Here is a 17,733-nt window from a genome sequence, read left to right as displayed (position 1 = left end):
GTAGATAGATTAAATGTCATCATCTAATCACACTACAGAACTTAATAATGATGATGAATTTTTGGCAAATTATTGAGTGTTTATAACATATATACACACAGTATATAAATTGGTTTCACATTATATTAAATTTCACATACACACATTAAATTATATAACATATGTAATATACACAACACGTTATTATTTATGTGTCATGCAAAATTCTCAAGAAAATATGCATAATCTAAGATATAATTGTTAAATAAATGCTCGCTTATTTCTTCGAATCCACATGGATCAAATATCAATGCGTGAATAGATCTAGGTTATGCCTCTCTGTAGTTGACTTCACGATTATTGAAATACACTCGCCTATTTCCATGGATAACCTCTACAACTTCATTTTCTGACATGGTGTTGAAAATTAAATATTAAAAATTCCAAGGGTTGGTTGATTTAATAAGTTGATGTGGTGTAGTGGTTATCACATTCGTCTTACACACTAAAGGTCCCCAGTTCAATCCTTGGCATCAACATATATCTTGTAGATAGATTAAATGTCATCAATCCTTGGCATCAACATATATCTTGTAGATAGATTAAATGTCATCATCTAATCACACCCCTTGGCATCAACATATATCTTGTAGATAGATTAAATGTCATCATCTAATCACACTACAGAACTTAATAATGATGATGAATTTTTGGCAAATTATTGAGTGTTTATAACATATATACACACATTATATAAATTGGTTTCACATTATATTAAATTTCACATACACACATTAAATTATATAACATATCTAATATACACAACACGTTATTATTTATGTGTCATGCAAAATCCTCACGAAAATATGCATAATCTAAGATATAATTGTTAAATAAATGCTCGCTTATTTCTTCGGTTCCACATGGATCAAATATCAATGCGTGAATAGATCTAGGTTATGCCTCTCTGTAGTTGACTTCACGATTATTGAAATACACTCGCCTATTTCAATGGATAACCTCTACAACTTCATTTTCTGACATGGTGTTGAAAATTAAATATTAAAAATTCCAACGGTGTATTGATTTAATAAGTTGATGGGGTGTAGCGGTTATCACGTTTGTCTTACACACTAAAGGTCCCCAGTTCAATCCTGGGCATCAACATTTGTTTATAACATATATACACACATTATATAAATTGGTTTCACATTATATTAAATTTCACATACACACATTAAATTATATAACATATGTAATATACACAACACGTTATTATTTATGTGTCATGCAAAATCATCACGAAAATATGCATAATCTAAGATATAATTGTTAAATAAATGCTCGCTTATTTCTTCGGTTCCACATGGATCAAATATCAATGCGTGAATAGATCTAGGTTATGCCTCTCTGTAGTTGACTTCACGATTATTGAAATACACTCGCCTATTTCAATGGATAACCTCTACAACTTCATTTTCTGACATGGTGTTGAAAATTAAATATTAAAAATTCCAAGGGTGTATTGATTATTAAGTTGATGTGGTGTAGTGGTTATCACGTTCGTCTTACACACTAAAGGTCCCCAGTTCAATCCTGGGCATCAACATGGGCATCAACATATATCTTGTAGATAGATTAAATGTCATCATCTAATCACACTACAGAACTTAATAATGATGATGAATTTTTGGCAAATTCTTGAGTGTTTATAACATATATACACACATTATATAAATTGGTTTCACATTATATTAAATTTCACATACACACATTAAATTATATAACATATGTAATATACACAACACGTTATTATTTATGTGTCATGCAAAATTCTCACGAAAATATGCATAATCTAAGATATAATTGTTAAATAAATGCTCGCTTATTTCTTCGGTTCCACATGGATCAAATATCAATGCGTGAATAGATCTAGGTTATGCCTCTCTGTAGTTGACTTCACGATTATTGAAATACACTCGACTATTTCAATTGATAACCTCTACAACTTCATTTTCTGACATGGTGTTGAAAATTAAATATTAAAAATTCCAAGGGTGTATTGATTATTAAGTTGATGTGGTGTAGTGGTTATCACGTTCGTCTTACACACTAAAGGTCCCCAGTTCAATCCTGGGCATCAACATGGGCATCAACATATATCTTGTAGATAGATTAAATGTCATCATCTAATCACACTACAAAACTTAATAATGATGATGAATTTTTGGGAAATTATTGAGTGTTTATAACATATATACACACATTATATAAATTGGTTTCACATTATATTAAATTTCACATACACACATTAAATTATATAACATATGTAATATACACAACACGTTATTATTTATGTGTCATGCAAAATCCTCACGAAAATATGCATAATCTAAGATATAATTGTTAAATAAATGCTCGCTTATTTCTTCGGTTCCACATGGATCAAATATCAATGCGTGAATAGATCTAGGTTATGCCTCTCTGTAGTTGACTTCACGATTATTGAAATACACTCGACTATTTTAATGGATAACCTCTACAACTTCATTTTCTGACATGGTGTTGAAAATTAAATATTAAAAATTCCAAGGGTGTATTGATTATTAAGTTGATGTGGTGTAGTGGTTATCACGTTCGTCTTACACACTAAAGGTCCCGAGTTCAATCCCGGGCATCAACATATATCTACTAGATAGATTAAATGTCATCATCTAATCACTACAGAACTTATTAATGATGATAATTATTGAGTGTTTATAACATATATACACACATTATATAAATTGGTTTCACATTATATTAAATTTCACATACACACATTAAATTATATAACATATGTAATATACACAACACGTTATTATTTATGTGTCATGCAAAATCCTCATGAAAATATGCATAATCTAAGATATAATTGTTAAATAAATGCTCGCTTATTTCTTCGGTTCCACATGGATCAAATATCAATGCGTGAATAGATCTAGGTTATGCCTCTCTGTAGTTGACTTCACGATTATTGAAATATACTCGCCTATTTTCATGGATAACCTCTACAATTTCATTTTCTGACTCGGTGTCGAAAATGAAATGATAAAGATCCGAAGGGTTGATAGACTTAAGAAGTTGATGTGGTGTAGTGATTATCATGTTAGTCTTTTACACACTAAAGGTCCCGAGTTCAATCCCGGGCATCAACATATATCTACTAGATAGATTAAATGTCATCATCTAATCACTACAAAACTTATTAATGATGATAATTATTGAGTGTTTATAACATATATACACACATTATATAAATTGGTTTCACATTATATTAAATTTCACATACAGACATTAAATTATATAACATATCTAATATACACAACACGTTATTATTTATGTGTCATGCAAAATCCTCATGAAAATATGCATAATCTAAGATATAACTGTTAAATAAATGCTCGCTTATTTCTTCGGTTCTATATGGATCAAATATCAGTGCGTGAATAGATCTAGGTTATGCCTCTCTGTAGTTGACTTCACGATTATTGAAATACACTCGCCTATTTCAATGGATAACCTCTACAACTTCATTTTCTGACTTGGTGTTGAAAATGGAATATTAAAGATTCCAAGGGTTGGTTGATTTAATAAGTTGATGTGGTGTAGTGGTTATCACGTTAGTCTTTACACACTAAAGGTCCCCAGTTCAATCCTGGGCATCAACATATATCTCGTAGATAGATTAAATGTCATCATCTAATCACTACAGAACTTAATAATGATGATGAATTTTTGGCAAATTATTGACTGTTTATAACATATATACACACATTATATAAATTGGTTTCACATTATCTTAAATTTCACATACACACATTAAATTATATAACATATCTAATATACACAACACGTTATTATTTATGTGTCATGCAAAATTCTCATGAAAATATGCATAATCTAAGATATAATTGTTAAATAAATGCTCGCTTATTTTTTCGGTTCCACATGGATCAAATATAAGTGCGTAAATAGATCTAGATTAGCAGTTGAAGAACACAAATTTCTAGATATATGTGGTGATGTCATCCGGAATGATATGTTTAAGATCATCAAAAGCCTCTCTGTAGTTGACTTCACGATTATTGAAATATACTCGCCTATTTTCATGGATAACCTCTACAATTTCATTTTCTGACTCGGTGTCGAAAATGAAATGATAAAGATCCGAAGGGTTGATAGACTTAAGAAGTTGATGTGGTGTAGTGGTTATCACGTTAGTTTTATACACTAAAGGTCCCCAGCTCAATCTTGGGCATCAACATATGTCTTGTAGATTAAATATCATCATCTATTCACTACAGAACTTATTAATGATGATGAATTTTTCGCAAATAATTGAGTGTTTATAACATATATACACACATTATATAAATTGGTTTCACATTATATTAAATTTCACATACAGACATTAAATTATATAACATATCTAATATACACAACACGTTATTATTTATGTGTCATGCAAAATCCTCATGAAAATATGCATAATCTAAGATATAACTGTTAAATAAATGCTCGCTTATTTCTTCGGTTCTATATGGATCAAATATCAGTGCGTGAATAGATCTAGGTTATGCCTCTCTGTAGTTGACTTCACGATTATTGAAATACACTCGCCTATTTCAATGGATAACCTCTACAACTTCATTTTCTGACTTGGTGTTGAAAATGAAATATTAAAGATTCCAAGCGTTGGTTGATTTAATAAGTTGATGTGGTGTAGTGGTTATCACGTTCGTCTTACTCACTAAAGGTCCCCAGTTCAATCCCGGGCATCAACATATATCTTGTAGATAGATTAAATGTCATAGAACTTAATAATGATGATGAATTTTTGGCAAATTATTGACTGTTTATAACATATATACACACATTATATAAATTGGTTTCACATTATATTAAATTTTCACATACACACATTAAATTATATAACATATCTAATATACACAACACGTTATTATTTATGTGTCATGCAAAATCCTCATGAAAATATGCATAATCTAAGATATAATTGTTAAATAAATGCTCGCTTATTTCTTCGGTTCCACATGGATCAAATATCAATGCGTGAATAGATCTAGGTTATGTCTCTCTGTAGTTGACTTCACGATTATTGAAATACACTCGCCTATTTCAATGGATAACCTCTACAACTTCATTTTCTGACTTGGTGTTGAAAATGAAATATTAAAGATTCCAAGGGTTGGTTGACATAATAAGTTGATGTGGTGTAGTGGTTATCATGTTAGTCTTACACACTAAAGGTCCCTAGTTCAATCTTGGGCATCAACATATATCTCGTAGATAGATTAATGTCATCATCTAATCACTACAGAACTTATTAATTATGATAATTATTGAGTGTTTATAACATATATACACACATTATATAAATTGGTTTCACATTATATTAAATTTCACATACACACATTAAATTATATAACATATGTAATATACACAACACGTTATTATTTATATGTCATGCAAAATCCTCACGAAAATATGCATAATCTAAGATATAATTGTTAAATAAATGCTCGCTTATTTCTTCGGTTCCATATGGATCAAATATCAGTGCGTGAATAGATCTAGGTTATGCCTCTCTGTAGTTGACTTCACGATTATTGAAATACACTCGCCTATTTCAATGGATAACCTCGACAACTTCATTTTCTGACTTGGTGTTGAAAATGAAATATTAAAGATTCCAAGGGTTAGTTGACATAATAAGTTGATGTGGTGTAGTGATTATCACATTAGTCTTTTACACACTAAAGGTCCCCAGTTCAATCCTGGGCATCAACATATATCTCTTAGATAGATTAAATGTCATCATCTAATCACTACAGAACTTATTAATGATGATAATTATTGAGTGTTTATAACATATATATACACACATTATATAAATTTGTTTCACATTATATTAAATTTCACATACACACATTAAATTATATAACATATCTAATATACACAACACATTATTATTTATGTGTCATGCAAAATCCTCACGAAAATATGCATAATCTAAGATATAATTGTTAAATAAATGCTCGCTTATTTCTTCGGTTCCACATGGATCAAATATCAATGCGTGAATAGATCTAGGTTATGCCTCTCTGTAGTTGACTTCACGATTATTGAAATACACTCGCCTATTTCAATGGATAACCTCTACAACTTCATTTTCTGACTTAGTGTTGAAAATGAAATATTAAAAATTCCAAGGGTGTATTGATTTAATAAGTTGATGTGGTGTAGTGGTTATCACGTTCGTCTTACTCACTAAAGGTCCCCAGTTCAATCCCGGGCATCAACATATATCTTGTAGATAGATTAAATGTCATCATCTAATCACTACAGGACTTGTAATGACGATAATTATTGAGTGTTTATAACATATATACACACATTATATAAATTGGTTTCACATTATATTAGGTTAGTTGATTTAATAAGTTGATGTGGTGTAGTGGTTATCACATTCGTCTTACACACTAAAGGTCCCCAGTTCAATCCTGGGCATCAACATATATCCTGTAGATATAATTGTTAAATAAATGCTCGCTTATTTTTTCGGTTCCACATGGATCAAATATAAGTGCGTAAATAGATCTAGATTAGCAGTTGAAGAACACAAATTTCTAGATATATGTGGTGATGTCATCCGGAATGATATGTTTAAGATCATCAAAAGCCTCTTTGTAGTTGACTTCACGATTATTGAAANTGCGTGAATAGATCTAGGTTATGCCTCTCTGTAGTTGACTTCACGATTATTGAAATACACTCGCCTATTTCAATGGATAACCTCGACAACTTCATTTTCTGACTTGGTGTTGAAAATGAAATATTAAAGATTCCAAGGGTTAGTTGACATAATAAGTTGATGTGGTGTAGTGATTATCACATTAGTCTTTTACACACTAAAGGTCCCCAGTTCAATCCTGGGCATCAACATATATCTCTTAGATAGATTAAATGTCATCATCTAATCACTACAGAACTTATTAATGATGATAATTATTGAGTGTTTATAACATATATATACACACATTATATAAATTTGTTTCACATTATATTAAATTTCACATACACACATTAAATTATATAACATATCTAATATACACAACACGTTATTATTTATGTGTCATGCAAAATCCTCATGATCGAGAGGTCCTACCTCTCGAACTCTGCTTATGTCTCGAGACTTAGTTGATGTCTCGCAGACCCTTATTCCTCCAGTGTTGTCCCATGCCTTCTTCTGATCTGTCTATATGATTACAACACACGGGACTTCTAAGATGTTCAAACAAATTTACCTCAAGCTTAAATATTTTCCGAGTTGAGCTCAAAGTTACTCGGTTGTATTTTCGCTCTTGGTTTACTTGTCGAACTTACAGCGTTTTGCCTATGCGTCGAGACTCGGGAATTTCTACTTAACAGTTGGTATCATCAAAACCTATTACATGATGTTCCTAACAATTTCCCCCTTTTTGATGATGCCAACACTTATACTTACTCTATATGGCTGATTTGATAGAAAGAATTAACAAGGATTTTATTTTTCAGCGCATATGGTAAGTTTGACAAAATACTCTACTAAACCATGAATAATATAACTCACGCAACACCCCCAGCAAAAGATATATATGATTATAAAAAGGGAATGTTTACAAAGTAGAGTTTAGTAGACAAGATTGAAAGAAATAAGACCAAGAACAACATAGATATCAATACATTGAAATGAGATGGAGTTTGGACCACGAGAGCTTACTTCTTGTTGCCTTTCCTTTTCTTGTTAATGGCTTCTCGTGTCTTGATGGGGTCTTTCGGATTTACCAGGCTTAAGTATTCATCTGTGACATCTAGATGCCTGTAGTTCCTGTAGGCTTCCCCCACGAATTCACCATCAATTACTCCATCTTTCCACCAGGCAATGCATTCTTCTGGAGACATATTGCTGTGTGTAGATATCCCAGTGATTTTCAGAAGCTTGAATATCTCCAGAGTCAGAATTTGTTCAGTGTCTTCTCTGTTCCCAAACTTAAAGTTTGTCATGAGAAGATCTATCTTCCTTTCTTCTTCTAACTGTCGTTCTTGTCTTTTTCTTCTTCTTTCTATGTCCTCTTCTCTCCTTCTCTCCATTTCCAGTGTACGCTGGACCCTTAGGTTTTCTGCCTGTTTAGCATCCTCCACTGCTTTGCTCATGATTCTTGGTATTTTTGGAGGTGGTCCAGCTGGTTCACTTGCTGCCCTTTTCTTGCCCGTTGTATCCCCCTTCTTTTTCTCTTTATTTTCCCCCTTGTTGGCATCATCAGTACGGGAGAGGAGGATGGACATACCTTCGAAGATTGCTTGAAGTTGGGCAGGTACTTGGTTCGACAGGTCATCGAGTATGGCCTTCATCACATCCTGTCGAAGTTCACTGGAATATTGGAAGGCTCGAAGCTCTGCTCGCATCTCGGCTAATTCAGCCCTCGCACTTGCAGCCTCTGCTCGAGCTACAGCGGCTTCATCAGTGGCTTTCCGTGCTGCATCCTCAGCCCATATTACCTGTTCGAGAAGTTCAGCATGACGGCCTTGGGATTCACTTGTGCCAGCAGCAGGCATTGCAGCATTGCGGACCACAGCGAGTATTCTTTCGAGCTGAGCCATCTTCTGAGATTGATCAGCCATGAATTGACGCACTTCGCCAATGAAGACTTCTTCGGCCTGTTGATCATAGTCAGAAGTAGGAGATGAGGATCGAGATGTACCTTTTGTCGGAGGGGACTTGGGTGCTTCCAGATTTCCACCCATGACTTGCAGTTGCGAGTCCACCTCTCGATTTATTGTCTGAGGATCCACAGGGACAAAGGGTTCAGAGCTCGAAGGTAGCTCCATGTCAGGTGCTTCCCGGTTTCCACCTGAGGGATGGATCACTTCTTGCTCCTCACCTTTCGAACCTGGAGCCTCAGCTTCAGCAACTGTGGAGATAGGGTCAGCCAGAGAGGGTTCTTCGGTATTGGACGCTTCCCTGTTTTCATCCAATAGAGGTTCCCCCTCAGCATCACTTCTCGAACCAGTGCTGGGAACTGTGTCATCTGCTGGTGAGGTTGGAGACGTAGTGTCGACAGGTGCTTCCTGGTTTCCACCTTCGATGGTATCATCAGTACTCCTCGAACCAGCAGGACTTGGGGCATTCTGCTCATGTTGCTCATTGGACTGCATTTCAGTCTGCTCCGATGAGTCTAGAATGATAATTATTTCAGGAGCAGTGGGAAAACCTGGCAGTGTGAGCAACGGAACTTCACCCTCTCGAATTGTCTGTGCTTCATCTGTAGTGGTCGAGGGTGTGGACGCAGGTGGTGGCAAAAGTAGAACGGTGTTAGGTGCCACTTGAAGTGCTTCAGAGGTCTCGGATTCACCTCTCGAAGCTTCTACCTGTTCGTCCAGAGCAGAGTTGCTGACTCGGGACAGTGGGATTGCGGCTGTTGCGATATCATCGTGAGCAACCCCAGAGGTCTCTCCTGGACCTCTCGTGAACTCAACGTTCTGTCCCAAGGAGATGGCAGTGGCGAGCCTGATATCTTCTCGAAATTGGGCATCAAGTTCTGGATCCTCCTCAGGCTCAACCTCGGTTTCTTCAGCTATTCCTTTACCCTTATCAGTTCTTCCACTGTTCAGTTTAGCCACTCTTGTTTCGTGGGCAAGGTCTAGGAGATGATGAGCTGGGATCTCTGAGATACCCAACCACTAGAGTGCAAACCGTTCTTCTGCCTCCATCTCAGCTGCTTGGGCCATCAGTTGAGTGAAAGGACTGGTTCTCCAGTTGATCCACCTGATCACCCTGGAGAAGTCATCAAGAGTGGGTGCTTCCACTGCCAACTGAGTGGAAACTTCTTCATATAAGTCATCCCGCCCATCAGAGATGATTTCAGTGGCAGAGATTGCTTCGTCTATCTGAGCTGTGATCTTTCGACTATGTTCCAAGAGATCATCTCCCACCCTGACTGTGTAGTCTGTCTCTCGAACCATCTCACGTAGTTCTTCTGCACCCCCTTGTACTGGATCACTGATCCCAGTACCTTCAACCTCTCGAGCCATCTCTCGAGATAAACCAACAGAGTTAACATCTCCCTCAGCATCATCACCAGCGTATAGACCGACAGAGAAGGCTGCTGCCAGGGACCTGGTAGGGGGTACTCTCTCAACCTCAGTGGCCAGTGTAGCCTGAGGTTCCCCCTGGGCTTGTGCCCTGTCCTCAAACGGTACTTGAACAATAGAGGGTGTTACCTCTCGGATCTGGGTGACAACAGCAGTTTTGGCTTTCCTAGCCCTCTTTGGCAGATGAACCCTTTGTATCAGTACATCGAGAGGTTCATCATCAGAATTCTTTTCCTCGGTTTGGGCTTTCCTTTTGCCCCTTCCTTTTGGCTGTGAGGGAGAAGGTGCAGCCTTAACACCTTTAGTTTTGGGGACTAGAGATTTCGTCCTACCCATATAGGTATTTCGATGAATCTCTTTTCCCTCCCTCAGTTCGAAGCCCTTCAGGCTTAGAAGAAATTGCACAACAAAGTCGAAACCAACCTTTTTACTGATCGACAGGTTGGCGTTGGAGACTGAGCGCATCACTTGCTGTTGGAGGAAGTTGAAGATAATATGTGCCCAGTCCAGCTTGTTGTTGTTCCAAATGGCATGGAGGATTTTGAGGAGGTCTAGACTAACCTCGTCAGTTCCGGACACCTTGCCGAGCACAAATTTCATGATTAGGTCGGCAGCGAGAGCAAACCTCTCCTTTAGGTGGTACTTGCGGAGGGCAGAGGTTGCTCTGGGTGGTGCAGTCTCTAGTCGGATTTTCTCCCAAAAGGCTTGCTTGTCCAAGTCGTAATCCGATAGATGCTTGACTGCTTCCTCCGAAGACGTGAAATCAAATGCCGCTCTTAGGTCACCTACAGATGTTGTGATGGGAAAATCATTAAAGCGACTTTCGATTTTACCCTTCGTGACCTTGGCATTTGCGAACCATTCTGTGAAGTCGAGGGGGTGAACGGTCCTGTAGTCGTGCGTCATGTATTTCATCAGTCCTGCTTTCTCAAACTTCTTCAGGACTTTTTCCGCCATTTTTGGATTAGGGGAGTTGGTGATGAAGCCATTTCTGTCAAGGATACTCCCCGCCTTGACTTGTTTGATCTGAGAGCGAATGTGTAGCAACTCCCTCTGATATGCGTCGGAAGATGAGGTTGATGTAGAGGATTCGGACGCCATTGATGAAGGTTAGATGTTTTGGAGGGAATGTGTACTGCGTTTAGGATTTGGGGATTTTGGGTAAACGGTTTTAGCTTGAATCCGGGTAAAGAAGAAGGATTTGGCTTTTATATCATGTGGATTCGGGTTGGATATATGGGTAGGGTAGAATATTTGATCCGAGAAAAGATACCGGTTAATTTCAAAGAAGTAAAAGGTCAGAAATACCCTTTATAACGGTTATGTATGTAATGTATGGTAAGGGTATTTTGGTAAAGTATAATGCGGTTTTTGGATAGTGGGATATAATGAGATGTTTATACAGGCATGCTCCCATTAATCAAGATAATGCCCTTAAGTGCGGAAAACCGTCAGTAACCGATGACCACGTGGCTAGCATTAATATCCAAAGTTAGCCGTTTCCCCTCATATATCAGATTCACCTCTCGAAGGTGAATTGTCTTCCACATGAGTTTAAGGATCTTCCCCCTGAGTGATTGATCCCTAAACCTCCTTATTCCTCCGTCTTGATCTGGTTAAGGATCTTCCCCCTGAGTGATTGATCCCTAACCCTCCTTATTCCTCCGTTCAGAGATATCAGTTTGTTATCTTTCGAAGTGACCTCTCGAACTACCCTTCTTCGAGACATAACGTATATAGACAAACTGATCGGGTGACCTCTCGAACTACCTTTCGAACACAGATTGCGAGAGAAACAAGTTTGATTCATCTAAAAGATATCACTTGGAACATATCCTTAAGTTCATTTAGTGATTTCCAGATACATTACATATGAATCAATATCCTATTAGATTCCCTAGAAACTTTTGTTTGGCCTTGGTCAGCCTAATAGGAATCTATCGTTAAAGCAGGAACTAGCCATCTAAAGTCCTATTTGTCTAATAACAGAACTAGGGGTGGCTATTCCCTTTTCTTGTTCTTCTCTCCGGAGCTGCTTACTGTAGTTGGGAGTGACCATCTTCATCGCTAATCCTCTTAAGGTCTTTGGATTAGGTATGATCACCCCTTTGACTGCTGCTGACCTCAGAAAGTCCCATCTGGTCTTCCTCTCCATTTCCCTTGGTTCTCCATTTGGTTGAGGAAGGCCCTTTTCCAGAATGTGCAGCAGTAGGAGTCCCTCTTGTGCAGGACTCTCCTCCCGATTCCAGTATCCCATCGTTGTGGATCTCCTCGTATTTGGGGATCCATTCACCTTGGATGGGAATAGGATTCTTGCTTGGATTATCAGGAAGCTCCGCAATCTGTTCACCCTTCGTTGATTCTGGATAGTTTTCTCCTTGAAAATCTTTGGACTTGACTGCCGGTTTCTTTCCTCTATAAAAGAATGGAACATCATCTTTTCCTTTCTTTTTCTCCATGGGAAGTTGATGATATGAACTTCTGAAAGAAACCCTCTTATTTATAGCCCAATAAGGTTACCACTGTTGAGTCACGGGATGCAATATGAATGACCATTCAATGCTTGTGTAACTCCAAAGCTGCCATAAAGTTGATGAAACCGCCCCTCACATGCGAAACAGTTCATGGCACTAAATACAAGAAGATAAGATTTGACCATTCATCCCAATTCTATCATTCCCAATTCTAACCTTAGTTGAGAGAATCTATTTTCACATAACGCTTTTGTGAAAATATCTGCTAGTTGGTCCTCCGTTGCAACATATTCCAAAATAATGTCCTTCCTCTCAACATGGTCTCGGATGAAGTGATACTTAATATCAATATGCTTTGTTCTAGAATGTAACACTGGATTGTGGGTGATGGCAATAGCACTTGTATTGTCACACATGATCTTAACCTCCTTACACTCAACCCCATAATCCAGTAATTGTTGCTTCATCCATAAAACCTGAGCACAGCAACTTCCAACTGCTACATACTCTGCCTCAGCGGTGCTTGTAGCTATCGAATGCTGTTTCTTGCTGAACCATGAGACAAGTCTTCCACCTAGAAACTGACATGTCCCTGATGTGCTTTTTCGATCTATCTTACAGCCGGCAAAGTCCGCATCTGAATAACCCATAAGTTCGAAAGATCCACCTCTCGAATACCAAAGTCCAACACTTTGCGTACCTTTGAGATATCTAAGAATCTTTTTAGATGCATTTAAGTGACTTTCCTTAGGACTTGCCTGAAACCTAGCACATACACCTACTGCAAAGGATATATCTGGTCTACTAGCAGTTAAATAGAGAAGAGATCCGATGATACCTCGATAAGTAGTTTGATCGACCTCTCGACCTTCACTGTCGACATCGATACGTAGAGAGGTTCCCATGGGTACTTTGACTGAGGATTTCCCTTCTATATTGTATTTTCTGAGCAGATCCTTGGTGTATTTCTCCTGATTGATGAAGATGCCTTCCTTAAGCTGTCTCACTTGTAATCCAAAGAAGTAGTTTAGTTCTCCCATCATGCTCATCTCGAACTTCCCTTTCATCAATCTGGAGAACTTCTCGCACAAGTCTGGATTGGTGCTTCCAAAAATGATATCGTCCACATAGATTTGCACCAATAAGATGTGATCCCCGTCCTTAATTCTAAACAATGTTTTGTCCACTAGGCCTTTGGTGAACCCACACTGAATTAGAAAAGAGGATAAGGTATCATACCAAGCTCTCGGAGCTTGTTTTAAGCCGTAAAGTGCCTTCTTTAATTTGTATACTTTGTCAGCTCCCACGTCCTTCAAGAAACCCGGAGGTTGTTCAACGTACACCTCTTCTTCGAGAAGTCCGTTCAGAAAAGCGCTCTTGACATCCATTTGATATACCTTAAAGTCTTTGAAGGCGGCATATGCGAGAAAGATGCGTATGGCTTCGAGACGTGCCACTGGAGCGAAGGTTTCATCAAAATCGATTCCTTCCTCCTGACAGTAGCCTTTGGCAACAAGTCTGGCCTTGTTCCTAACAATAACTCCATCCTCATTCATCTTGTTTCTGAAAACCCACTTTGTACCAATGACATTCTGATGATGAGGTCTCGGAACTAGTTCCCAAACATCGTTCCGTTCAAACTGATGAAGTTCCTCTTGCATGGCTTGCACCCAATCTGGATCACATAGAGCCTCATCGATCACCTTAGGCTCTATTTGAGATAGAAAGCAAGCAAACATGCTTTCTCTGTATGCTGATCTGGTTCGAACTCTGTCACGTACATCTCCAATCACTTGATCAGCAGGGTGACTTCTCAGCCATCTTAGGTCGGGTTGTGGCTCCTCAGTTGATACTTCCATTGAAGGTTGATATGTGGTTTGAACATCTATGATCTGGATTGGATCAACTGAGTCAGGTGCTTTCTTCTTGGTAGATTCTTCATCATCTGAATCTGACTGGAGTTCTGCTACGTCTCGAACTATCGACTGCTTGTCTTCGAGAGGTAAGTTTGATCTCTCGATAGACTGTGGCTGATCTTCCTCAGCTGCTTCCGTTGTCTTTGATGGTTGATCTGTCGATGCCCTTTCATCAAAGGTAACATGTATGGACTCTTCAACCACCAAACTCCGCTTGTTGAAGACTCTGAATGCTTTGCTTGTCGATGAGTATCCCAGAAATACTCCATCATCTGCCTTTTCTTCAAAAGTTCTTAGTTGAGCCTTCCCATTGTTGTGGATATAGCATTTGCACCCGAATGTGTGGAAGTGGCTTACATTCGGTTTTCTTCCATTCCACAACTCATATGGAGTCTTTCCAACTCCTTTCACGATCAAGGACCGATTTTGGGTATAGCACGCTGTGTTGATTGCTTCTGCCCAAAATCCTTGTGATATGTTGGCTTGTGAGAGCATGGTCCTTGCGGCTTCTTTGAGAGTTCTGTTCCTTCTTTCAGCAACCCCGTTTTGTTGAGGCGTTCGAGCAGCTGATAGTTGATGATGAATTCCGTTCTCGTTGCAGTAGCTCTCGATTACTTGATTAACGAACTCTCCACCTTGATCTGACCGGATCTTTAGTATCGAGACTTCCTTTTCAACTTGAACTTGTTTCAAGAGATTTGGTAGGGCAATTTTTGTCTCGCTTTTCTTGGTTAAGAACACGGTCCAAGTGAATCTTGTGTAGTCATCCACTACCACAAGAGTGTACTTCTTTCCCTTTATGCTGGGTGGATCCACTGGGCCAAATAAGTCCATGTGAAGAAGACTTAATGGTCTAGTGGATGATGTCTCGGCTTTGCTCTTGAAGGAGGATTTGATCTGTTTGCAACGTTGACATGCCTCACAAATTTTATCCTTTCGAAACGTCACTTTGGGCAGTCCTTCCACTAGGTTCCTCTTAGTAAGCTTGTTGATAGTCTTGAAGTTCAGATGACTAAGCTTACTATGCCACTCCCAGCATAAATCTTCCTTGCTCCTTGCTAGCATACATAGGGATGGTTTTGCAGACCTCCAATCCACTATGTACATGTTTCCTTTCCTTGCTGCTTCCAAGACGACTTCGAGAGATTCCTCGCTCATAATCTGGCATTTGCTTTTGGTGAAGATAACTTTGTAGCCCTTGTCACAGAACTGGCTTGTACTAAGGAGATTGAACTTGAGCCCTTCAACGTAGGATACTCCCTTAATAACCAGCTCATTCTTTTGAATTTCACCAACAGCTTTTGTGCGTCCCTTCTTCTCGTTGTCGCCAAATGTCACCAAGGGACCTTCGATAGGTTGGATGTTCTCTAGCAGTGTTAGATTTCCCGTCATATGTCTCGAACATCCACTGTCAATGAACCACACGTCCCTGGTGTCCTGCAAGGCAATTAAGCAAGTTTAGGTACCCAAACTTTGGGTCCTGGTGGGTTAGTGAGTTTAGGCATCCATTTATACCTTGTGCCCATTATTCCAGGCCTAGGCGCAATGTAGCCATTGTACGTTTGATAATTATAAGGAATGCTAGCAAAGGTTTTAGGCCTCTTTGGTGCATAAATCAACTTAGGTAGAGACTTTTCGACCGGCTTATGCACCATGCCTTTCATACGCTGTTTGGTCATGTGAAATTGCTGAAAGTGAGGTTTCTTCCAGAACTTGTGATTTGATGACCAATTCTCACTAGATGGATAGAGTCTTCCTTTCTCCATCCGTGAGTTCCTAACTATGTGGATCTCAGACCTTCCATATTTGCCTTGAGGTGCATTATATGGAGTGTAGCTCTTTTTGTACTTGGAATGGCCTTGCGAGAGATAGCAAGGTGATCTCTCGATATTGTTTACCCGGCCATTCTTCGTAGCTTTCCTATACTTTCCATTGCTGGTGTATAGGGACGGTTTATGAATAGCTACTCTGGTCTTTTCTGTTGGTCCTTTATGACCTTTATTTGGTTTGGGTTGAGATCCTCCATTTCTTGAAGTTCCCAAACCATTGGTATGTTTATTTCTCGAGAGATGGTCTCGATGGAACCCTAGACCGGTTCTATCACTTGTAGGTCTGTGATCATTCACCATTTTCTCCATAGCTTTGGAGGAATTAGAGTATGATGCTATAACCTTTCTAAGATCATTTTCTGTGATCTCTCGAGTTTTGCACTCTTCAGTTAGTTGGATTATTTTAGCTTCTAACTCACTTACTTTGAGAGTTAGCTCCGAATTCTCTTTCGAGACGTTCTTAAGCATATCTCTTTCAGCAGTTAGCTTGCTGTTTTCTTCCCTGATTTTGGCATGAGTGCTGTTAGCGACTGCGAGATCCCTTTTAAATGTTTCAAGCATCTCAAAGGGATCTTCATCGCTTCTGAAAGAAGAACAACGAGAGGTAGAAGTAGAGCAGCGAGATGTGGAAGTAGAGGTTACCTCATTGTCAATGGCCATTAGGCATTGATTCTCTTCTTCCTCGGTGTATAAGCAGATGAGCCCCCTCTCATCCTCTGAGCTGCTGCTGCTTTCACTGGAGCTCGACGTCTCGGACTCCTCGATTGTTCTCTCGAGTTCCTCAGCAACAAGCGCCTTTCTGCGCAGATGTTTCTTTGTATCTCCCTTGAAGCCACTTTGTGCTGGCTTCTCTTTAGGTTCCTCCTTTCTCCTGGAGTGTAACCCCTCGTCTTTCCGATAAGTCTAAGGGTCGGAAAATATATCTTTAGGCTATGACATTCATAAGATGATCTCCCGATATGTCAAGGGAATTTTTATACGGAGGTATAGTTGTCATTAAGCTGCGATCGTTCGTGCCGGTCACGAACCGTAAAATTTTCGAGGACGAATTTTCAGCTCGGATTTCCTTAAAAATTGATGATTAGGCATGTTATGACTAAGTATGAACTTCCTGCTTAGTTAAGTTGAAATTGGATGAGCTATAAGGGTCGAAATTTATTTCTGATCGTACACCGCGAAATTTCCGCAGTGTACCGAACCTAGCCCATTTTGGAGCTTTTGACTGGAATAAATTTGTGGTTTCGCAAATTATTCTTTCTGGATTCTTTTCCACCGAAACTTTATCTGTTTGGACCACAACTGATATGTTGTGGAGATATTTTATTATTTTATTATTTTTTT

General features: G+C 38.5%; 6 non-coding genes across 6 annotated transcripts; all 6 read left to right on the top strand.

Annotated features, from left to right (window-relative positions):
- The first annotated feature begins 445 nt into the window (after positions 1 to 445).
- Positions 446 to 518, top strand: TRNAV-UAC. The gene has a single exon. It is a non-coding gene; the product is annotated as a tRNA-Val (tRNA).
- Positions 519 to 1,515: 997 nt separating this feature from the next.
- TRNAV-UAC lies at positions 1,516 to 1,588 on the top strand. Its single transcript has one exon. It is a non-coding gene; the product is annotated as a tRNA-Val (tRNA).
- Positions 1,589 to 2,052: 464 nt separating this feature from the next.
- TRNAV-UAC lies at positions 2,053 to 2,125 on the top strand. Its single transcript has one exon. It is a non-coding gene; the product is annotated as a tRNA-Val (tRNA).
- A 2,087-nt stretch (positions 2,126 to 4,212) lies between these two features.
- On the top strand, positions 4,213 to 4,285 carry TRNAI-UAU. The gene has a single exon. It is a non-coding gene; the product is annotated as a tRNA-Ile (tRNA).
- Positions 4,286 to 5,243: 958 nt separating this feature from the next.
- On the top strand, positions 5,244 to 5,316 carry TRNAV-UAC. Its single transcript has one exon. It is a non-coding gene; the product is annotated as a tRNA-Val (tRNA).
- Positions 5,317 to 6,482: 1,166 nt separating this feature from the next.
- Positions 6,483 to 6,555, top strand: TRNAV-UAC. The gene has a single exon. It is a non-coding gene; the product is annotated as a tRNA-Val (tRNA).
- The last annotated feature ends 11,178 nt before the right edge of the window (positions 6,556 to 17,733 follow it).

The sequence above is a fragment of the Ipomoea triloba genome, chromosome 9 (genome assembly GCF_003576645.1).
Source record: "Ipomoea triloba cultivar NCNSP0323 chromosome 9, ASM357664v1".
NCBI lineage: Eukaryota > Viridiplantae > Streptophyta > Magnoliopsida > Solanales > Convolvulaceae > Ipomoea > Ipomoea triloba.
Note: the sequence above shows the minus strand (reverse complement) of the source record. Positions and strands in the feature narration are given on the sequence as shown.